We start from the raw sequence: 24,852 nt of genomic DNA, 5'->3' as shown, positions 1-24,852 counted from the left end.
GGTTGATTCTTTCAGACCAGATGGCTGGTGTTGTGTTGGCTGTTGTCGTCTTCTTATTTGACAATCTAAGGCAGGGGTGTCAAACTCATTTTCACTAGGGGCCACATATACCTCACTGGCCTTCAAAGGGCCGAATGTAATTTTAGGACTGTACAAATGTAACTACTCCTTAACAGTTAAGCGAGAGCTCAGTGCTTTTGCTGGGTAGAAACAAGGTGCCAGGCTGGATAAAACAAGGTGGAGGGCTGGATTTGGCCCAAAGGCCTTGTGTTTGCCACCTGTGACCTAAGGGAAAAGAGGTCAGTGCCCCTCACTGAATATTCAGGTATTGAATGTTTTAAAAATTCTTGCAGCATACCAGTATGCCACAGCACACCAGTTGAAAATCACTGTGTTAGACTGATGTCAAATATAAACTTGTCAAAACAAACAGTCTGTGAAGTGTCCTTGGTGTACACCATTAATCTGTGATTATTTTCTAATGAGCTTGAGAATTAGATGCTGGCAGCTCATGAGTGCGGGGAGCATTCTGTCCCATACAGTCATTGACTTACTTACCAGAAAATGTCTACTGACTACCTAACTACTATGTGTCACTCAGTGAGGGCTGGATCCTCTCCCTTTGACTTGCTCTATGATTTTAGATGCTTGCCTGAACCTTGCTCTGTTTTTGCTATACAGTAGCCCCTGATACATGCTTTCAGTTACTATAGTGGACCTTGGTCCAAAAATATTAAATGGAAAATTACAGGAATAAAGAATTTGTAAGTTTTCAATTACATGCCATTCTGAATAATGTGATGAAGTCTTGCACTGTCCCCCTCCAACCTGCCGAGGACATGAATTACACCTTTGTCCAGCATCTCCATGGTATATATACTGCCTGCTTGTTAGTTACTTAGTAACCATCTTGATTATCAGATTGAATGTCTCAGTAGCACATTGCTTGTGTTCAGGTCACCCTTATAGTAGCCTAATACCAAGTCACAATACCCACATCACTCACCTCCCCTTGATCTCATCATGTACACATTGTATCATCTCATATCATCACAAGAAGGAGGAGTGTAGTAAAGTGAGATATTTTGAGAGCGAGACTACATAACAATTTTTACAGTATATCATTATAATTGTTATATTTTATTATTAGTTATTGTTAATCTCTTACTGTGCCTAGTTTACAAATTAAACTTTATCATAAGTATGTATGTACAGAAAAAACATATTATATACAGGGTTTGGTAGTATCATGGTTTTAGGCATCCACTGGGCGGTTTTGGAACCTATTCTTGGTGGATAAGGGGGATAACTGTATGTTTTACCCAGACCTTTCAAATCCTCCATTTGATCATAGCCTTCTTGTCACTTGCATTGATTGTACTTTATTTTCTCTATCCTGTGTCTGCTTCCCCCAAACCTAGAGCAGTATCCATAACGAGGCGTTTCAGCAGAACATTCTCTACCTGCTTGCCCTTATCCCTTCTTCCTCCACTGCTTTGGCCTTGGCAGCTCCCAGCCCCCTCTTGCATAGAGTCCTTGGCTTTTTTCTGACAAGATAATGGACACTGCTGGTGGTGGTGCTCCCAATGCCATGCTGCATACACAGCACTGCATTCTGGGCTCCCCAGCCTCAGTACTTGGGGTTTTAGATTCCTCTCATTCACTACACCAACCTTCTTAGCACTTACTCACTACACCTGAACCTCTGTTATACCTTCATTTCATCTCAGCAGGTGGTTTAATTCCTCATTTACTGTGAATATGGTGGACATATGACTTGCTAAAGATCACCTCCCATGTTTGCAAGAGGGAAGAAATCCTCAGTTTTTGAACACATATTCTAGACAGTGTTAATGATTGCCCATGCTTATCCTCCACTTCCTCCCATTGCTCATGACCCCATTCATTCTTCCATCCATCCATCCATCCATCCATCCATTCATTTACCCATTCAGCAGCAGATTTTTGCCAAATGCTGCTAAGTACCCAATAACATTAGGCTTTAGTCAAGCAATGATAGGATACTCCTGCCCTAGTGGGAGGACAAGTTTAGTCATTATCATATGGAAATGTACCTGACCTTTGGCCAGTGTAAACATAAAGTACATCTGGAGTACCTATGATAAACTCTCTAAAGGTAACATTTGAGCTAGGGTTCAAAGCATTTGTACAATTTTGTTTATTAATTAACTTATTTACTTTTCATATATAATTTCTTAAATCCTCACCTGAGAATATTTTTATTTATTTTAGAGAGAGGAAGCAAGCCGGGGGTGGGGGAGAGAGAGAGAAAGAAATATTGATTGGTTGCTTACTATCTGCTCCCTGACCTGGGATCCAACCCAAAACCTAGGTATGTGCCTTGATCGGGGTTCCAACCCACAACCTTTTGGTGTATGGGATGACATGCCAACCAACTGAGCCACCTGGCCAGGGCTGTAGGAGTTTATTGATTAAAGTAGTAAAAAGGAACATCCAAGAGGGAGAAAACAGCAAACATAGAAATACGAAAGAGCAAAGTATGTTTGAGTCACAGCAGCCAGGAGTGCTGAATTAGTGAAGACAGACAGCAGGAGAGAAGGCTGGGAAGTTGCCCAAAGGGCGTGTTATTCCAAGCAAAGGATTTAAAAGTATCCTTTGAAAACAGGAGGGCTTTAGAGGTTTCGAGCAAGGGGGTGAATTGATCAGGAGGACTTTTGTTTTGAATGATGTTTACGATGGTTGCAGAAGGCACCTTAAGTACTGCATGATAAAAATGATGAGGGATGGATGGCCTGGGGATGAGAAAAAGAAAGGGTCTAAATCTGAAAGATATATAAGACTAAGAAGTCCCAGGTCTTGGTAATCAACTTAGTGTCAGAGGAGATGAGAGTGACTTTTTCCTGATAAGAGAAAGTAGCAAGTTTGAAGGAAAAGTGTTCAGTTTTGGACATCTTGAGTTTTAGGGAATCTAAAGGACTTTCAATGGTAGGAATGAACAATAAAGATAAGTAATTGTTGGAGATCCAATCTAACAAACCCCGGAATAGGTAAGGTTGAAGCATATACAAGTATAGAGGTCACAGGGGAATCTTAAGAAATACCAACATTGAATGGGCAAGTAGAAATAGTAAAAGTGTTTTAGAAAAGACAAAAATAGGTGAAGGGTTATAGAATCAGGCTGCGGAATGGGGTGGGGGAGGCATGGCCTCAGGGGAGCTTTGGGAGAAGTTTTAAAGGGTGGCCCTTCAGTGTACAACATGACAGGCAACCTCGGGTCTGTTGGGTTTCACAGTGTTTCTCTGTGTCCTGGCACCACCTGCACCTGCTTCCCTCAGCCTGTCTGCTGTACACACTGTCTCCAGGCTTCTCCCACAGCCTTCCTGCCCCTAATTTGGAGAAACATTTGATTATAATTGGTTTCCGAGTTTAAGAACTACTATTCTCTCCTGAAGAATTTGAATCCACAGTGCAGACAGTTGAAAGTAGGCAATAACAACATGGACAGCACTCTTTTTGAGACGTTAATTGAATAGGGGAAAGAGGATGAAGGCTGGGTGCTAGAGGAGCAGAAGAGCAACCTGGAAATGACTGTGTAGGGTCAGAGTACATTGATGTATTTATAAGCTAAAGTGAAGGAGCCAGTAGAGAGATTGAGTAGTAGTGGATAACTCATGGAGGCATGGTTTTAAGAGAGGAGGTAGAAGGTGAACAAGCCCCTACTCTCAGAAGAAAAGGAGGAAAGAGTAGAAGGATGAAGATATTTGATGTTAGATGGGGGAATTCCCTTTCACCTTCCCCATCATTTTGTCATGCTCAAGTTTTCTAAGCCACTTGAAACCACCAACCACCCCTTCCTTATTGAAACTCCCTTCTAACTTCTTTACCTCTCTCTAAGGTTGGCTCTAGTCCTGACTGTAGTGTAGCAGACAGAGATTGGATGATTTTGATGTTCAAATGTTAGTCCACAAGCTGTGTGTATGCATGTTAATACTCCCTGGTCTTCCATGTTTTCTTCTTTAAAGAAGTTGAGGGTTAATATATACCCCACATAGAAATTACAAAGACTAGAACTTAGTAAATGTCACTCTCCCTGTTTCCTAAATGTAGGAATTCACTATGGTTTGTTCTGAGGACCTTTCCCCTCCCCTCTCAATCGTACCCACTCCCTCTGAACTGTTTGACTACCCTCTAGTTCTTGCTTTCACTTCTTCTCTCCTGAGAAATACCTCTTTCCTTCACTTGGCTGTTTTCACAAAAGCATCATTATTCTCCTGATCACCTGGCTGGAAATCTGAGAAACCTCATTGATGCAGCCTAGGCTCTTATAATCAGCTCCCAGGTCATTGGTTGTAGCTGCATGATATCTCTCCCACACATTCATTCATTCATCTAGGTGATAGTGAATTATTTATCAAACTGCGGGTACCTGTTAGGTATAAATCATGATGCCTGGCTTACCATTAAGGGCTCAGAAAATTATAATACAGTATAATGATTGCTTGCTCTGAAAGAGTTTAGTATAAAACTTGAAGAGAACCTGTGGGAGAATGTCTGTCCCGGACTTGGTGGTGGGATGGTCTATAAAAGCTTCTTAGCTTCAACTGAATTTTGAAGTTCAATGGGAATTGGCTCCTTAAAGTTTCATGGCAGAAGCACAGAAGTAGAAGGAACATGTGTGTAGAGGTACAGAGACATTCGAGTCAGTTTTTGAATGTAGCCACAGTGTGGATAGGGAGAAGGGAGAGGACACTGTTACAGCTGGAGAGTAAAGGGCTGTGTGCCAGCCCTGCATTGTGCAGCAGAAATAAAATGAAATCCACACGAGGAATTTAACTTCTCTATTAGCTACATTTTAAAAAGTGAAAAAAAGCTGCTATGAATTATATTTCATTTAATACAATTTATCTAAAATATCATCATTTCAGTATGGATTCAATATTAACAATTTATGAGACACCCTTTATATTATTTTCTTCCATACTAATTCTGATAAATCATCTTGATTTAGATATTAAAATTTCATTATGAATGTGCGATCTGTATTTAAATTTCATAAAATTTACTGTTGAAAAAGTAGATTAGTAGATTCACATACACAACTTGTTTAACACATACTTATAAGGTTTTCAATAACTGCTCTGAATATCAGTTTTAAATTTAAACTAGTTTGCATTAAATTACACATATTAAAAATTCAGTTCTGCAGTCATAGCTAACCACATTTTAAATGCTAGGTAGCCTCCTGTGGCCACTGACTTTGTTGGACAGAGCAAGTCTTGAAGTTTGGGACTTCACACTAGAGGCTATAGGGGGCCATCGAAGGAGTAGCCAATTGAAGCTAGGGAGTAGGCCACCTAAGCAGTTTTTATTAAATAAGGAATGAGAATTGGTAATATGGGAAAACAAAGCGAAGGAGGACTATCCGATAATTCCTGATTTAGAAGTGGCCCCTTCCCTGAAAACCCCTGTTTTGGAGTTTGGGTGGAGGGAGAAGTAGGTGATCTCAGCTTGTCTGAGACAAAGTTGAGGTTCATTTAGGATGTCAAAGTAGAAATGTCCAGAAGGTTACAGAGACCTGAAGTTCTGGAAGATATTTTAGTTGAATCTGACAATGATTCAGGAGCCACTGGGTACAGGCAGGTGTGAAGCAAAGTTGTGGGGAGGATCGAGAGGTCCTGGACTGGTGCTCAGACCAGGGTCTGCTAACCGCCAAGTCGAGGTGGTGCTGTGTGGAAGGTGAAGTACTGTCGGAACCCAGCCACGCCTGTTTGTCCCTGTGTTGTTTAAGTTTGTTTGGTACTGCTGTAGAGCTGCCACTCGGAGGTGGGACAGAGACCCCAGGTCCTACAGAGTCAAAAATATTCACTATCTAGCCCTTTGCAGAAAAATGTTGGAGCCCTGAGGGCAGAACGTTAGCAAGATGACACACTTAAAAATGAACAGAAGTTAAGCTCATTCAGAAGGAAGAGAAGGAGCCACCCGCTATGTAGACAGAATGATGAAGAGCATGAAAACCTGGTGGAAATGGGAAGATTTTTTTTAAGAGAGACAATGTGAATGACAGTGGCATGTGTTCTCAAGAGGTCAAATAAGATTAGGATTGAAAAAATGTCAATTGGATTTAGCAAGTCCAGGCACATTAACAATTGTGATAGGAATACTTTCAGAGGAAAGGTGATGCAGGAGCAAGCTGAGGACCTGGTGGGAGGGAAGAAAGGAGACAGTGGAGGAGTGAAGTAGCTTTCACAATCAGCTGGCAGGAGAAGGAAGGGCTATGGATGAGGAAGATAGTTTTCACATCGGCATGCCTAGCTGACCCAGGTGAGGGAGCCCTGAGGGAACAGGCGCTTAGGAGGCAGGGAAGGGAAGAGGGAGGCCAGCTCTGTCTCCTTCTTCCTTCTCCACTGCCTCTGTCAGTGATGTACTAAAGTGCACTCATTTGTCCCCAGTCTCCTTGCTTTAGCCTGACATGGACATTTCCATCAGACTTCTTTTCCTCAAAAATTCCTTGTATCCAAGACTCTCCCTGTTCCCTGCTCAGTTAACTGTTCAGTGCATCTTCATTCTCGGTTTTGACATGTCCATTTTCCAGCACTTGTCCTTCTTTTTGCCACCAACATGTCCTCCCTCACCTGACCCAGCCCACCTAGCCCTCCACATGACAAATCTCTTGAAATACGGCACTGCATTACTACAGCACTGCATTTGCATGTTCTTGCCCCAGCTAAGTCTTACTTAACAGACCCACCAGACGTTCTCAATTCAGTAGTATTTGTGAAGTAGAAATGCAAGCAAAAAATCACAGGTCATTAAAATTTTAAGGCACATTATAAATTTATTATTGAACAAGAAATAGGATTCATTGCTTTGATCTCATAACAGTACAAATTTGCATAGAACAGTTTTCTTAACCATGACACTTGGCATGAGGGACTGGATGATTTTTGTTGTGGGGCTTGTATTGTAGGAGTGTTAGTAGCATCCCTGGCTTCCCATTTTCACCCCTTTCCCCCAGTTGTAACAACCAAAAAGGTCTCCAGACACTGCCAAATGTGCCTGGGGGCATCCTTTTCTCTCATGCTTTGCATTCTTAATAGTTAGATCCAAGGGAAATTATCCCAAATATGTATCTTATTCCAGGCAGTAATAAATGGCAACTGCCCACTTTTGACCACTAACCAAGCTGCTAGTGAGTCTATCCCATTCCATCTAACAATACTTCAATTTATAGAAGTATTCAAAAAACAAAAGTGTATGTTCCACTGTGTCAGCCCATGGTTGTATCACTCAGCTAGTGCATGTGAAGACTGAGGTCTTAATACAAACTGTGTTTCACGTAACCCTTCTGTTTCAGCTTCTCTGCCTGTTCCAAATCAACTACTCTATTTGGTATTTTTTTGATCAAGGACATTCTGATACAAGTGAGGTCAGAATTCTCCCATCACAAGTATCCACCTGTTGGAAGGAAGCCCATTTTTTTGGAAAAGAACCAAAAACTTGTATAACCATGGAAAGCTTTTATGTCGTATTTATTTATTTTTTATTTAAAATACACAAATTCATGGGCAATGAGCACAGAGAAATCATTGTACAGATTGAAGGGCTGTTTTAAAGGAACAGCAGACACACCAGTTGTAATGTTAGGAAAGCTTCACATTTACTTCACATTAATTCACATTTACTGTGGTAGACTAAGCCACTCTGCTCCTGGGGTGGGCATTCTCAGTGTTGGGGACTTGGCCACAAGCCCTCTGATTCCTGTTCAGTCCAGTTTTCCTCCCAGCAAACCCCCGCCATGTAGACATGTGGTAAGGGCACTAATAATTAACCACTGTGTCCACAATAGGAGGTACAGGTTGCTAATCCTATCTACAATTATTAGCATGTACTTTCTTGACTTCAATAAACTGAATATATAAAGGAGAAATGCCACCGAAAAGCCAATTAAAGATTTTCTTTAAGTATCGAGGCTTTAAAATGATGATCAAAAGCTGCTTAGAACAAGGCTGTTGTGTACTATTACCCTGCTCTGCAACTACAGCTTTTAACTACAACTTGGTAAACAGGAGCTAGTTCTTAACAATCACCCAGAAAGTTAACGTTGTTCTCTAAGCTGTTGTTAGAAGAAATGTTGACTTTATTGATGTTATAGTATTCCTCCTATATCCAGGAGGAAGCAGAAAAACATTTTTAAAAAGTAATTTAACTGAGAACACAGTCCTTATCTAATGATGAGGAGAGAATATTTTGCACTTGGGAACTTTTTAGTAGCTTCCTGAATATCTGGGTTTATGGGCTACTAATAATTGCTGTGCTTTATTGAGCACCTACTACATACAAGGCATTCTGCATATATTAGCTTTGTGTGTTCTCAGACCACTGTGAATTTTTCATAGTAGCACTTATCACAGGTATAATCTCCATATATATATATATATATATATATATATATACACACACACATATATATATATATGACTAATTGGCTAATATGTGTCTTCTCAATTCAACAGCCACCTCCATGGAGATGGATCTGTATCAATTTTTATTCCCCATTGTTGCCCCAAACTTAATACATAATCTGAAACATATTAGGTACATATTAGAGGGATGAGTGAACTCATATGCAGAGTAATATAATTTTAAACATAAGGAAATAGAAAGAGTGGTTAGGTGGCTTATTGAAAACTTGTAAATTGGCAGAGTGGGAATCCAATTGAAGTAAGTCTGGTATAATGGCTGCTCCCTTTCCACCACACTGCCTTCTCAGACTGTAAATAGATTACCTGGGGGATCTTATTAAAATGTAGGTTCTTATTCAGGAGATCTGAGATGGGCCTCAGCATTTGCATTTTAAAGTTTCCAGAAACTCCCCATGCCACTCTCCATAAAACCGTGCTTTGTGTAGCTGACATCTGCACCACAAGTGCAGTGCAAAAAGTTCTAACTGCCTTGTCTGTTGGCGATATACATGGTTCTATTTGAAAAGCCCCTGCCCTGAGATAGAGCCTTTGCACCTGTACTATCTCCTAAGGCAAGCGCAAGGAGGATCTGCTCTTGGATCAATACCTGGCCCTTCCATTGATTGGTTATCCAGGGGCTAACCAACCAATGGAACGTTGAGTCTTAACTCATGTGTTAATAATGGTAATGGACCCTGTTGCCTCCATTATGTCTCTTGCTGGTCCAGGTGTTATTTCTGCTCTAAAGATGTCCAGTACCCTCATCCCTCACAATTACCCTGGAAATGCCAAGGAGTAGCAACACCCTTTCAAAAGTTTCTTTGGATGTTTAGTTGATGAATGAGTCCTGTTAAGAATCCAGCCACCAGATACCAGATGGTCCCACCATCAACTCTTTTGCCATCCAATGGCATGGATACCCAGTGTGTGAGCGGGGAAGGCCACTATCCCCTATCCTGCTATTGGTGCCCAGTCTGCCTTTCCTGGGCACTTCAAGCTCTAGCCATCTTGCTGGCATGCCTGTGGCAGTCTGTTCCTAAATACTCCCCCTGGCTCAGCATTTCCTCCTAGCTTTTGAGAAAGAAGTAAAGTGAGCATATTTATTAGTCAGATACTAGCAGGGGACAGGTCCAAGGTCTAGGAACTTATCTGATCATTTGACACCATACAAGGGAAGCATATCTCTGTGAGAAGGGGTCCTTCAGTTAGAGCTGTAATAACTTATCCCTGAAAAGCCTAAAGCCCAGCCCCACCTGTACTTTGCCACCAACCTGCTGACTGTAAGATGATATCTGGGTTCTTGACTTTAGGCCTACTGATTCTCATTTTTCTTAGCCATTCATATCAGATCTAGTCATCATCTTTATGCCTAATGGGAGCTTATTCTTCATTATGTAACATGATGTCTCCATTTTTACACATATGCAAGATTGGAAGATGAGTATATGTTGTTTTAATCGTGTAATAGTAAAAATTAAAGGGACACTTTTAAAAAGGTTTATTTTGGCTCTGTATTTTGAAAAACTTCCTTTTTATAGCACTCAGATGTACTAAATGGTCATGAGAGTAGTTTAATGAAATGAGGACTTACAAATTAAGGCATCATTATACAGTATTATTGAAATCATACTGAAAATAAATAGGCAGATACCTGTAGTTAGTCCTGAAGTCACTTATTGAAGAATTTGCTTTAGTTCCCTTCAAATGGGCAGAAGAGACACAGGAATTATAGATGATGAATGAGGAATATACTGCCAATAGAATTGAAGCACAAGATATGTTTTGAGATCTTTTGCCCTATTACATTAGGTTTTCCCCTTTCATATTTGTATTTTATTTGTTTGGTACTGTTACATTGATTTTAATCTATGTGAACTATATGCCTATGCCTTTAGATTAATAAGCTTCCCAAAGGTAGTGATTAATGTGTACAGAAGTGGAAAGCCTCAAATAAAAAAGCTTACGTCTCATTTTACGTGTATAAATTATTCCTATCTTATAATACACACATATGTATAAAATCCCCATTTTACAGTACCTTAGCATCACTGTCATTGTTCCCACTAAAAAATACTGTGTTTTGTGAAATGATACAATCTTTGAGGCATTTCCATTATGTAGACACCATGTCTTTAAATTATAGCAATTTCTTAAGGTTTTAAGGCAAAATGAGCTCTTAGAAGTGTGATTAATAGCAGGGAGTGAGGCTAATGCTAGGTCATCAGTGGCACTCCGTTACAAAAAAGGTTGGACTAATAAAAGCATCTATTTTTTGAATGATATGCTATAGTTTTTAATCATATAATAGTTACTTGGTACTGAATAAACTCTGAACTTGTGTTGCGGAAAGGATGGTGTGAGAAAGGGCAGGCCCAGGAGGGAGGCTTATGTCGAAGCTGCCAGTTTGATTTTTAAGTTGTCTCTTGTAAGGATAATATCCATGATTTAGGAGCCCCACCAGTGTGGGGCAGGAGTAGAGAGTCTAGGAAGTTGGTTATTTATCTCTCTAGGAGCCTACTGTATACACAGTAGGCTCTTTATAAGTGCTTTGTATGTTGCATTGTTAGGCATATCTTACTTAGGAGTCAAGATAGACAGACACTCTACATGGGCCTCTGAAGTCTCCTCCAGCTCAGTTCCCAGGACATGTGCGTGTACAACTCACTGGTATGTTGGAAGAGGATTTTTCGATGGTTCATAAATCATTCACCAATTCTCATTATTGTGATTTGATGTTGAAGCAATTCCATTTTCAGTCTGTTTTAATCCTTCTGATAAAGCAAAAGAGAAAATGTCCATTTGGTACTAGTGTGTCTTTAATCTCTGTCTTCCAGTTGTAAGCTCATTATTTAACAAAGAGAGAACATGGCTCCCTACTCAGGGCCTTTCTGGGCAGCAGGATCTAGCTAGAATTTAATAACATGGGTTAGGTTGTATTACATTTATTATAAAGATTTTCTCTTCTATAAGGGGATACACACTGACTTTCCATGTGACAAAGTAATATAAAGTTTCCTTTGAAATAGATTTATGTTTGTCAGAAATGAATAAATTAAAAAAAAATTATGTTGGTGGATGGTGATAGCAAAAATTATGAAGGTAGAAAGAGAAGTGAATGCTTGAGGCTTGGAAACTGGCTCAAGTGCCCCCTCAGATGGCATGACTACCCTGAGTCTAGGAATTTGTAAGATTTTCACTCCAGAAAAGAGTTGCAGAAAGAATAAAGTAGTCCTTTTCCAATCCTGCATCTCCCCAGAGCCTCCTTGGGACTTGTGCAGTTTTGAAAATCCTTTACCAAACAGGATATGAAAGACTTCTTAATACATGGACACTCTCTTCTCTTCCATTTATTTTATTGTAATGTGTTTAGATTTAAAAATTCAGGGACTGTGAGGAACAAAATAAGTAAACTGGGCACATGAGATAAAACTAAAGGTATGTGAGGACAGGTTTACCACCAGAACTGCAGAAAAGGCTTGTTTTGTTTGTTTGCTTGTTTGCTTTTTATCCTGCTCATGGTGGGGAATCAGTAGAATTATCTTGGCATACAAAGGAGTCCCATTTGGGCAGTGATTATATGCCTAGGTTTGGTTTGGCTTTAAAAACTCCAAGACTCAACTATCAGCCTTTATTAAGAGAAATGGTTACAACTCTTCAGGTTGCCATTTAGAATTGTAAACCCTGTTTACTGTCTTTTATTGATAGTCTTGTTCATCCAGGCTTTAGGAAAATAAAAGAAAAATGACAGTCAGGAGAACTCCTGGTGAATATTGTAAATGCAGGTAGTTGGGTATCAGCATTTTCCAATGAAGATGGGGAATGGGGTTGGCAGGACACAGCATTCATTTTGCTTTGACTTACTGTTTTTCTCTCTTGAGTTTCACTGGGACAATTGGATATGATACTCGCTTTCTCTTTGTCTACTAGTCATCCTGTCCATGCGCAGAGTAGTGAGCATGAAATCTGAGGATGTTCAGATCCCAAAGCATTTGAGGAGGAGTCTCTGTGTTTAGTTGTTTCAGCTGCTAGACTTGGCATCATCACTTGGAGGTGAGCAAGGCTGGGCTTCTGCATTAGGACAGTGGGAGAGCTTGAGCCCCGTCATTTCTAGGACAGAAAGGGAAGAGGTCTCCATGTCCCTCCTCTGGGTCCATAAAATAAAGACAGACCCCACCAGCCAGAAAAAATTCCTTCTACGAAGGCACTAAATGCCCTGTGGAAATTTCTTCTCCAGACATTGTTGAAGCTTTGGGGCTGTGTTAATTTGGAAAAAAGATACTCTCAGCAGCCAACCACTTGGAAAACAAACCACTGCACAACAAAACAAAAACAAAAGGAAAAAAAAAACACTATCCTTACTTTGTGACTTGAGGATTGCAGAACAAAGATTAGATCACTGGAGCAGGAAGTGGGAATAAGAACAGCCAGAGAAGGTTAAGGAGTTTCTAGTGGAACTGTCAGGGGAGGGGAGGGGGACCAGGGGTAAGTGGGCTGACCAGTACAATTTTTAAGATTTTTAAATTTATTTTTAGAGTGCGGGGTGGGAAGGAGAAAGAGAGGGAGAAAAATATTGATCAGTTGTCTTTTGTATGCACCCCCACAGGGATAGAACCAGCAACTCAGGCATGTCCCTTGACTGGGAATAGAACTGGTGAACTTTTGCTTTGAGGGAAGTTGGCCAACCAAGTGAGCCACACCGGTCAGGGCAAATTTTGTTGTTTTTTAGACAGAGATGGAAATTCTGATGATCTGATTGTTGCTAATGTAATTGTCAGAATCTTCTCAGGTGTACCTTTAATTGTTTTAATTTTATTTTCCAATTTTGCTTTGGCTATCCAGCAATGTTTTGCTGTGCTTTATACTGATAATGTAGAATTTTAAAAAATTGATTCACTAATTATTGATACAAAATACAGATTACCAAATATAAATTACCAAACTATTTTTTAAGTTATGTTTTGCTTATTAAATTTTAAGTAATGGCCCTGGCCTCTGTGAATCAGTAGTTGGAATGTCCTCCCATAATAGAAAGGTCCAGTTGGAACACATACCTAGGCTGCAGATTGATACCCAGTCAGGTGTGGGTGACTTCCAGTGCAGACGCATATGATCCCTGCCATGACCCACCCCTGCACCATCCCAGTGCAGATCTCTGGTCTGGGTGTGTACGAAGGCAACCCAGTGCTTCTCTCACATCAGTGTTTCTCTCCCTTTCTCTCTCTAAAAAAGCAAATGAAAGTGTCCTCGGGTAAGGATAAAAAAGATTTTAAGTAATAGACAACTGTTATTCACACATATGAAAATTAAGTAGTTTAATAATGCCAAAGTGTCCGTAAAATAGATTCAAACAATACTTTAATTGCAAATTACATGGGGTCTGTCCAGAAAGTATCCAGCCTCATACTATGAAAAATAGAGGCCTTTACTGAAGAAGATACAAGATACAAGAAATATTATACATAGGACAGTGACACCTCAGTCCCCTTCAAAGTAGGCATGTTGGGACCTCACACAGTTCTCCCAGTCGCCATCAGCTGCCCTGTTGTATTTCCTGACTCTCATTGACAATCTGAAATCTCTTGCCTTTCAGTGGTGATTTTAGTTTTGGGAAAAGCCAGGAGTCACAGGGTGCCAAAGCTGGGCGGTAGAGGGGCTGAGTCACTGCGGTGATTGGTGATTGGATGTTTTGCACAAAAATTCTGCACAAGATGTGCTGCATGAGTGGGCACATTGTCAGGATGAAGCTGTCAATCACCAATTGCCCATAGCTGCGGCCTTCTGAATCATCTGAATAGTTTCCACAGAGAGGAACCTTCAAGCTTAATGCAAAATTTAATGCAGATTTGTTGCTCTGCTTGCTCAGTCATTTTGAATGTGATGGCCACACAGTGCACGTGATCACCCATTAGTGTCTACTGCCCCCCCGACTAGTACAGTGAAGTTGTCATTGTTCACGCATGTGCATTCCAGTCAGCCCACTTTCCTTGGCTGCCAGGTTACATCAGTGTTGCACAAACCTCTCTCATTATGTTAACAATGGTTGCAATTTCTCCAGACAGACCTGGTATACCTAAATATAGTATCTCTGATAAGGCATGATAACTTTCTTATACAGTAACCTGTTTTACATGTTAGTACATGGGAAGCAAAATTTTGAAAATACATTTTTTTATAACACTTGCATTAGTGGACACATTGAACTCATTTTTTACTGTTGACTTTGAAAACTTAAGATTTCTTTGATAGGCTGACAAAATGAACTCCTGATGGTTATATGTAACATCAGCTGATTAATTTCTTATGTAATCTTTTTAAGGGCAAAAATTATAACCCGATACAGTTCAATTTTTGCAGTGTGGTTGAGAATGCTACAAATATATTTGTTTGTGGACTCAATGCACATCAAGGTATCTTGGATAGAGAGGAAAATCAAGGTTTTCCTTCTAGATAAAACATTCAAGGTTTGAAGCATGTGTGACCCATAAATTTTATTGATAAAGGATGAACCTAGGAAATGAACGCACAGTTACTCAAGCATGAAAACATTACAGTCTTTTAAAGCCATTACCAAATTTAACCTTTAGTAGTTTAAACCATGTGTATGTTTTATTTTTATCTACAAACAAGCCAGGTGGAGACTGAGCTCATTTGGGGGTGACTTCTTATTTCTTATAGGGGTCATGTGTTTTTATTTCTAAGTAATGTCATCAGTGAAGAGTTAATCAAATTTCAGTGATTTGCTCTGGCTTCTATGATGATGAGTAATGTGAGGTTGGTAACAGCAAATTGTTGTTTATAAGCAAACCTGTCATTGTGCAAACAAGCAGGCCTGGTCTCCAACTGGTCTGATTTCATGGTGGTCAGCAGCTGATCTATGTAACACACAACCTTTCTGCCTCTAAATGTCAGAAGAATGACTGTTTGTTTATCTTGCTTTCTTTGCAGCTGTTTACCCTGTAATGCATTTACTTCGACCTTGATTCCTAAAGAGTGGCTCCTTTCTCCTGCCAGTTCTGTTTACATTAGTCCTGCCCCTGGTGTCACCTATGAAATCTGTTGATTATTCCACCTGGTTAATGTTAAATTACTCTTGTAAGATGATGTGTTTGTTCATAAACATAAATGCCCGGGCCTCTTGTTTACTGTACCCATGGCAGCAATCCTTATTAAACAAATACTGCTTTGTTTGCGGGTGTGAGCAGCAGTTTATCCTGCAAGGTCTGTTTAAAAAACACACAGGGAAAAAAAACTTATGGTAGAATTTTGATAAAGAAAGAAAAAGGGGAACTTGTCCCTGGAATGTGGTTGAAACAGACTTAGGTTTGCTTTTCTTATCTTTTGCTTGGATGAAGGGGCTGAGAGATTAGCAAGTTGTTTGGTTTTTCTAAGAGATTTCCTTAGTGTAATGATATCTGTGCAGTTGTTTGCTTTTTTCAGAAGGGAGAGAGCTCTCCTGAAAGGCGACTAGCTCAGTAATAGAACCTCAGATGGCTAGAAAACTCTTTGTGGAGCAAACAAGGATTCAGGAGGTATAGGAGAAAAAGTCTAGTGCTATGAACAAGGCAATCACCTTTGACAGGTACAGTCCTTGGGTTTTGTGTTGTGTATGCATTTTGTGTTGTGTGGGCTTCATGTGATTCTCTGTGATGCATGTACTTTGTCAAGTTTGAAAAGGGGAGAGCCACTTTTAGTTTGATGTGTTCTGAATAAATCCTGGCATGTGTAAATGGAGACATCTTAACTGCAAGTAAATCAAATAATTGATATACATTATATATTTTTTAAAAAGCTACTGTTTTTATTCATACCTGTTGCTTTTGCTTATCTCATTTTACATGAGTTTTTGTGTTAATTATTTCTGATAAAGTAAAGCAGAAAATGTGTGTCTGTATTCAGCTCTGTGTGTGACTCTTGTCCCTTGGACACTGGGTGCCACATTAGATAAGACAGAACATTAGCCTGTCCTTTGTCATGTTTTGCAAATGGCAGAGAAAATTCAACCCATATCATCTTTGTCTTTCTAATTATTGTTTGTTGCTGTTTCTGAATTTTCAGGGTGTGCTAGCATTTGCTATAAATTACAAGGATGCAGCGGAGACTGGGGTATCAGTTGGAGGGTGGAGGTTGGGGGAATCATGGCCTTCAGCAAAGTGTGGCCTTTTTTAATATCAGAAAAAGCATGCTAATCTATCTGTAAGAGCAACTTTTGGGGGAATACATATATGCATATTGGAGTTTTTGAAGGATAAAATTAAATAATTGTTCCTTTCACACAACAGAGAAATGCAGGCAACAGACGTGTGATGGCCTGCATTCACTCAGCTGACATGATACTGTGAATATATTGTTCACTTTGGCCAGTGGAGCGGTTAGGGGCTGGTGGCAAAGTGGAAGAGACATGAAGTGTGTCATCAAGCATGCCAGTCATTAAATGATGATAAGAACCTAGCCCCATGTATATAAATTATATAAATTATGAAAATGAAAAATTATATATTCTGAACTGATTGTTGGTCAGTTTATTCCACCAGGTTATTTGTGAGAGTTTAGCTATTTGAATGTTTGAATGGTTAAAGTTCAGCAGGCTTTGTTAATTCTCAAACTTAAGATTCATTTTGTTCTGTAAAAATGCATTCTAGTTAAACACCCCAGAACACCTGGCTCTATCCCACCCTTAGCTTCAGAGGCTTCCTGGTGGCAAAGCAAACAGTCTAGTACTGGATCTAAAGGCTCCTTTTTGGTGTCTGTTTAATTATTTGAGCTTCTCTAGATTAATATGCCAGGGAGTAGGTATGCATTCTCCTTTGTACTTCTGTTTCCTAGAGCAGCTTCTTTCTAACTTTCATAGTTTGCGCACAGTTGCTATGATTAGAGCACTTAAACTTTTGTCTTCTGGGAGAGGAGGAAAACAAGGCCAACAGTGGGTGAAATTCTGAAAATATAATTTAGACATCTGTAACTTTTATGAGGGTGGGATGCTTGTTATCTGCACTCATTGATGCCTTATAAAGATTTTCATGTCCAGGAAAGTTTGATTCAGACAGGTTGTGAGAGTGGGACATCTACAGTTTCTCTGAGCAGTGGTGCTGCCTGGGTATTGGAATTCAAAAGTGCCTTTCCTTGAAAATGTCCTGTCTCGTCTTCACATCAAAAGTCTGATGAGGAAGGGAAGCCATCTCTTTGTGAGGATCATTATTTTGTTACCACCCTGTTCCTCTAATTCTATTCTGAGTCATGAATTACAGGGAAAATTAAACATGCTATTCTTTACCATTTTAGTCCATCTGAATTATTCTTGTGTATATTAAATGTTTACCATGGGTTGTGATGGAGTTTTTCATTGGTTGATTATCTTTAAATTTTCCATGACTAGGACAGTCTTATTTCTATTGAGACTTAAAATGATTTAATGGCTTGTGATATTTTCTGAGTTTCAAAACTCCAGAAGAAGTCATTCCAAAAAAGTCATTCCAAAGAAGTACAGGAAATAATGTATTTTAAAGGTAGAAACATAAAGTGGTAGCTTGCGCAAGCCGTTGATCTCATGTGATCGAGAGGTTAGATTTGGATTTTTCTCTTGTTTAATCAGTTAGTTAAGCATTCAGCCACTGTGTATTAAATTCCTATTATGTGCAATATGTGATTGAAAGTAAAGTTTGAGATAAAAGGTTTTTTAAAAATTTTCATTAAAGAAATGAAGATGGAGAGGTGGGGAATCATTTTAATCTGAATGTTTCTCTCATTTAATTGATAAATACAAAGTACTAATGGTGTAATTGATCAATACAAACTAGTTACCATTTCTTTTTTTCTTCTTTGAACTGTAAAGATGGAAGAGCAACCATATTACATCATTAACAGTAAACATAATTTTCTCCCCTAACTTCCCATCAACTGAGGCCTCCTAGCTTCACTGAGTCCCATATCTTTAGGTCTTCCCCCATGGCACTCTGGGGTGTACCCAGGCCTGTTGCCTGGGCTGATCCCTTTCCAGGCCTAGCCAGTGGTTCCTGTGTTCTTGAAGGCAGGAGAGATGAGCGGCTCCTTTAGGAGGCATCCACCAGAGCTTTCCAGGAGGGACGAGGAGTGTGCTCCTACCGCTGATGTGTTTTCCACCCCTGAGATGCCCAGTCCATTACCTCCATGATATTCTCAACATCTCCTAAGTTCTAGGAAGATTCCAGTCTTGCCCTGACATCCTATATGGCTAAAAAGGAGGCCACTGTCTTTTTAACATGTTTTGACAATTTCATTGTTCCTGAACTTTTTCTTCCTAAATGCTAAATGAAATTCCAGATTTTTTAAGATAGATCTAGACATCTACATTGCCTAATAAAGTTGATAATACATAAATCATTTTTAACAACAGGTAATATGCATAATTTATGGGGTTACAGTGCTATCTTTTGGATATTTATGATGGATAATGTTCAGTTTTTGCCCTCATATTACTGCTTTAAATTATACCACAAGAAAATTAATGAGAAAGTAGATTTATGGGTTTCATTTGTTTGTCAATTCGAAAATTAATTGGGTGTTAATTTTAGCCGTCCCTCATCAAACCAGGACTTCAGTATGTGTGCAGTACTTTGCATTCATTGTAGCTTACCTCCATTTACTGTGGGTCACTAGCTTTGCATACATTAAAATAGCCCTCCGGCTCATTCCCCTGATTACTTTTTGAGCTGCCATGCATTAGAATATTTACGCCTTTCTGTTATAATTATGAAAATTTGATTTTTGAAGATGATGCCTTTGTAACACATAGCACAGTGAGCTGACTCTTCTTCCTGAACTTGGCTCTTGGATGGTCTTTCCATGAAATGGGGCTCCTGTCCATGGGGGCAGCAGATAGACAGATGGTGGTGTCTGAAGGGTTCATTCACAGTTTGTGGAAGTGATCTCAGATGAGAAAATAACCAGCTGTTCTTGCTCTGTTTCTTTTGTGTTCCCCCTTCCCTTCTTTTCTTGAAGAGTGTGCTCTAAAACCTCCATCATGCCCTTTTCTCACCTGCTTCCCTAACCCCAGAGTTTCACTTGGGATCCTCCCTTAGCCCTGGGTCTTCCCCTGTGAAGGGTGAACAGCTGAAAAGCATGTGCCACACACTAGGCACTGTGAGTCTCCACTGCTGTAGCACTGCATTGAGAGGTCTACCTTTCATCTGAATGCTTTCTGTTTGCTCCAGTCTCTGTCAATATTTTGAACAGAAGTGATACCTAGTACCCCACTAAGAGTAGAGCTGGTTTAATGACCCATGCTACCTACCCTGCTGTTTGCCTGAGATGGGGATGAGTATGGGAGATCTCCTTAGCTGTACCTTGCTCCTTAAAATTCCATTGAGCCCTGGCTGGTGTGGCTCAGTGGATTGAGCACCAGCCTCGTAGCCAAAGGGTTGCGGTTCGATTCCCAGTCACAGCACACACCTGGGTTGCAGACAAGGTCCCCAGTATGGGGCATGCAAGAGGCAACCATAAGTTGATGTTTCTCTCCCTCTCTTTCTCCCTCCCTTCCCCTCTGCCTAAAAATAAATAAATAAAATCTAAAAAATTATAAAAACAAAACTTCATTGATAGTATTGAGTTGTCAGGTGAATGAACATTTTACATATCTAAAGGGAATCAGTTCATTTACCTGATGAGACCCAGAAGTAAATGTATGCTTTATATCTTAATACAGACAAATTTTTCTTCTTATTTTCTGACCAGCATGAACATAATCATAAGGATTTTGAATCTTTATGATGCAACATGAGTAATTTAAAGAGTACTTCTTTTAGAACTAGAGCTAGCCCAGCTCCCACCCTCATTCTTGTCCAGTCTATAAATTCTGCATGCAGTATAACTGAGGATGAAGAGCCACATGTTCAACGTTTCTAAAATACAGAAATTCACATAGTCTCTCTATTCTTAGAGTTATCTCTTCTTCCCTCCTTCTCTTCCCTGCTCTCCCATCTCCCCTCCCTTACCCCTCTCCCCTCTCCCTCTCATTCTTGCTCCTGTCTTCTACCTTCCTCTCTTTTTTCCTTCCCTCCTTTCCTTCCTTGTTTTCTTCCCAAGAGCTTCTGTTATCTCTCCAAAATTGCATGCCATTTCCTTTCTTTCCTTGCACATGGATGAACGATGAGAAAGAAGATTTTTCCTTTTCAGTGGGGGAGGGGTACCAAGTAATCACTCTAACCATTTTCCTAAAAGCGATTTTGCTGTTAACTTCTCTTCTCCCCATAGAAGTGGAAATATACTTTACAAAAGTATGTTTAGTTTAATTTACGCATCCTTTCATGCACAGACCAAGTTCTTTAAGGGCATTTATTCTGCTTCATATAAATAATTGATCAGCCAAGTTAATTTACTTCTGCCTGACTTGGTCAACCTTAATTAACTGCCCTGGAATCAAGACTGAACTTTCTGTTAGCTTAAAATCCTTCATGAGCATGTTAACAAGGGCTTTATTTCCCCCAAAATTTCATCATCAACACTGTAACCAAGGAAATAGTCATGATAATAAAGCATTGCTTTAATTTACTATAAATATATTGGCCTGGACATTACAAATTTTCCAGAATTCTCCCAAAGAGTGGCTCTGTTGGCAGTGACAATAAACAAGCATGCTAAATTCAGTTTTTATCCTTTTCTATAAGTCCCTCCAGCACAAATATCCATCTTTTGAAACCAGAAGCTCTGTAATGTTTCCAAGCAAGATGAGAAGCGGGCCTTTTTGGCTTCCTGAGCTTTCTGACATCCATGCAGTTGTAGCATCAGCCTTTGTAGGGTGGTCACATGTGATCCATTCAATAGAAATACAATAAAGCATTTTTATTGAATGGATCCTACATGATATAAACAGGCCAACCTCACTCTAAGAAGCCATATAGGAAGCCAGTGGAAGGTTTGGCTTTGTTTCTGGAGAAAGGACTTGTTATTGAGTCTGTGATGGCCATGTCCTCCAGGTGCCATGTATTCATATTCAGGCCCTTCGGATGATTATATATCCTTTCTTGTTCCCTGTTTGATATGGAGCAAAGTGGTTCATTGAGGATGTTATACAAACTGAGTGCCAGGGACAGGCTCCCTCTAAGAGAGGGTGCAGTGTTCTAGGTTAGAGAACTCAGATGCCTCTCATACACATTGACTTGCTTTCAGATGACACTAAAATTGTAAAACTTAATAGAAAAGGCCCCATACAGCTGTTTGCTAAAGAATGCTGACACTTCATCTTTGCCTTTTAAATGCTTTTCTTTGTCTACCCGTCACCCTCACTGTTGTCTTTTCTGAAGTTACTTGATTTTCTTTTTGTTGGTTTACCAACTGGACTTTGCACAGGATTTTTGCAAATTGGAAATTCTCTGTCACTTATTGAATGGACAGGTTCACATCTGAAATAGGGAATATTATGGCTGCATCTGTACTCTAACCTGCTGAGCTTTAGTTGTCTTATCTGTAAATTGGGAGTCATGTCATCTGCTTTTCTTTTTCTTTTTACAAACTAGTTATGAGTATGAAACATATATCAAAGAGGCTTGTAGTTTGTGAGGCATGTTACAGATATAAAGCCTTATTAAATGGCTTGGAGAATTCCATAGAAAGAAATATTGCCTCCCCAAGTATTGCTAGAAATAGTCTTAGACATTGACACTCCTTTCACGTGTGCTTTTCAAAAAGCTTTTTTCTCCTGATTGGTGTGGGAGATTATAGGAAATTTTAAATCTTCCAACCTACATACTACTGTTAGCACTTGACTAATTAAGGACATCCTTAGACCAAAATAATCCTTTATGCAATTTTGGTCCCAAAGCCTGCACTCTCACAAACCCGATTTGCAAGCCAAGTTGCTTGGCTTGATGCCTGTAAAACTTGTACCAGAGGACTTGGCAGGCTTCTTTGGAACTGCATAGAGCAAAACCTTCTTGTCAAGTTGTGGAGTGGAGCTTGTTCTTCCTACACCCACCATGACAGTGTCAAACCAAGGAAACAAGCAGGGCCAGCCTCTGAGACCCCTGTTTGTAGGTCTGATGTCCCAACAGTCACATGCTTTGAAAGTAGCCCTGCTCCAAAAGGTCAGGATGTTTGGATAAATATACCCTTTCTGAGGGCAGGTATAGATTTTATGTATAGGTAATGTTTTGCCTCTTTGGGATCTAATCTAGTCCCTGATATAGGTAGGCTTTCCAGAGGATGGAGATAGATATAGATAGAGGTATACATATACATGTATACGTACATATAGTAATGTTTTCATTTTTTCTTTAGGCATGTTTATTGCACATCCTAATTAAGTCAATGGGTTTCCTTTCTAACTACTCTAAGACAACTATCCTCTCTCTTAAATACCTAGTCTGTCTTTTCCTTAGCTTCTGCACTAAGAAGCAAGTTTGTGCCAGAGAAACTGAAACTTTGGGAAAAGAAATCCCTAACTTTTACAAATTGATTCCCTTTTTTGGTGATGAGCAAGGTACTTGCATTGCCTGGTTCTTACATCTTAGAGAAAGTTATGGTTGTGTTTTGATAGATCCTTTACTCTGCAACAGTGAGATTTTGAATGCAATTTTTTTAAAGATTTTATTTATTTATTTTTAGAGAGGGAAGGGAGGGAGATAGAGAGAGAGAGAGAAAGATCCATGTGCAGTTGCTGGGGGTCATGGCCTGCAACCCAGGCATGTACCCTGACTGGGAATCGAACCTGCAACACTTTGGTTCGCAGCCCACACTCAATCCACTGAGCTACGCCAGCCAGGGCTTGAATGCAGTTTTTAAATACCTACAATTAATGGAAAGTCTGATGTTAAGAAAAGAGAGTTTATCAGCTGTTGCTTCTGAGTTTGTTTCCCACCTGTTAACAAAAAATGCCATTCTAATTCCATTCAGTATTAGATTAACTTTAAAAAATATGTCTTCTGCATTTATGAAGTTTGTAGTCAAGTTGGATCATACTATGCACTTAAAGGAAATGAAGAAAGATGTAAATTTTTCTGCTTTTAATTCTTCCATTTGGTTTTTGTGCATGTCTAGAGAAAAGAGCTAAACCAGTTTCTAGCAAGAAGGCAGCCTCCTCTAAAATTTCCACAATGTTTAAATTTTTCTATTGTCACGTATTTCATGTGTGGGGGAGAAATCTGTAGTACTGATTGTATATATGTCTTTCCATTTTATGAGGGGGGAATCCCCCAAAACCCCATAATTTATTTATAAAAATTGTGTATTTGTTCGTACATGTTTAAACTGCAGTGACCTCCAAAGCACTCTCCATTTGATGCAATAAACATATCGAGACTTTTTCCCACTGCTCAAAACAATGTTTGAACTCATAGATTTTGATGCCTTTTAGTGCTTCTGCCGCTTTTTGCTTCACCTCTTCCACATTGGCAAAATGTTTCCCTTTGAAGACTTTTTTCATCTGGGGAAACAAAAAAAATAGTTGCTTGGGGCAAGATTGGGTGAACAGGGCAGGATGGGGCATGGGGGGCACTTCACACCATTTTTGGTCAAAAACTGCTGAACACTCAATGCAGTGTGGGCAGGTGCACTCGTAAATCAGCCATTATGAAATGGGCAAATGCGTTGAAAGAGTCTTAAAAAAAATTCACTGAAGCTGAATGCAGCCTCACAACAATGCCAGCTAGTACACTGATACAGATGGGTTCCTAGAACACTCATCTAGAGGGGAAGCCTGTACTACAAGGGGCCCGCCCTCCAAAAAATAATTGCTTTTCTGGGAGATCCCCCCTGGTATCTGACCTTTTATCTGTGATAGGTATTTCACATTAAAGTTTTAATTATTCAGGCATTTCTCTACTTTCGTGTTCGAATTGTCAACTCACTTTAGTGACTATTGTATTTCCTTTTGGAAGTCTTACTCTATGAAGTTAGAGTAGGGCCCCGCCATTTCATTGTTTAGCCTCTGTTACACCTCAGCTTTAAGAAAACTTGTGGTTAAGAATTGATGCGAAGCAGGACTTGTTCCAGTCCTGACTCCACCGTTCTCAGCTGTGATTCATGCTAGGCAAATCAGAACAACTCTCCTGGAGCCAAGTTTTCTCATCTGCAAACTGGAGGTAGAAATTGTCATCAAAACTAAATGGGAGAATATCTATAAATCACCTGCAATAGGGCCTGGCACAACACTGGTGATCAATATATAGCAACAGTACACATGAGCAAATATTGTCTGTCTTACATCATAATTGCACATCTTGACCGAAAGCTGTGTTGGCTCCCTTGGATAATAATTTTCTACCTAGAGAGGAACAAGGTGGGATGTGAAATGTATTTACACAGGAGATATATATGTATATACACACACACGCACACATATGTATAGCACCATACACACACACACACAGTTTTATTAGATGTTTAGGAATTTCAGATTCAGAGCTTTATTTTGGTATGTCTAGGCTAGATTTTCTCCAGA

At 39.7% G+C, this 24,852-nt stretch overlaps 1 protein-coding gene and 1 long non-coding RNA gene across 7 annotated transcripts in view; one reads left to right on the top strand and one right to left on the bottom strand.

The window, feature by feature from the left end:
• The window catches only part of LOC118501831, an 18,275-nt gene extending 9,827 nt beyond the window's left edge, over positions 1–8,448 (bottom strand). The window contains exons 1-2 of the long non-coding RNA XR_004904493.1: positions 8,437–8,448; positions 63–65 (exon numbers count right to left, since the gene is read on the bottom strand). This is a non-coding gene — a long non-coding RNA (uncharacterized LOC118501831). The remainder of the gene's footprint in view (positions 1–62; positions 66–8,436) is intronic.
• Positions 1–24,852, top strand: part of FOXP1 (forkhead box P1) — a 630,544-nt gene that overhangs the window by 374,969 nt on the left and 230,723 nt on the right. The window contains exon 1 of one of the 6 annotated variants that reach the window (XM_036031550.1): positions 16,005–16,023. The exons of the other annotated variants lie outside the window; for them this stretch is intronic. The gene's annotated coding sequence lies outside the window, so the exon portion shown is untranslated. Of the gene's footprint in view, positions 1–16,004; positions 16,024–24,852 lie in introns of those variants that run through there. 6 annotated transcript variants of the gene reach the window in all.

Source organism: Phyllostomus discolor, chromosome 7, assembly GCF_004126475.2.
Source record: "Phyllostomus discolor isolate MPI-MPIP mPhyDis1 chromosome 7, mPhyDis1.pri.v3, whole genome shotgun sequence".
In the NCBI taxonomy this organism is placed as follows: domain Eukaryota; kingdom Metazoa; phylum Chordata; class Mammalia; order Chiroptera; family Phyllostomidae; genus Phyllostomus; species Phyllostomus discolor.
The sequence above is the reverse complement of the archived record's forward strand: the minus strand, read 5'-3'. Positions and strand labels throughout refer to the sequence as shown.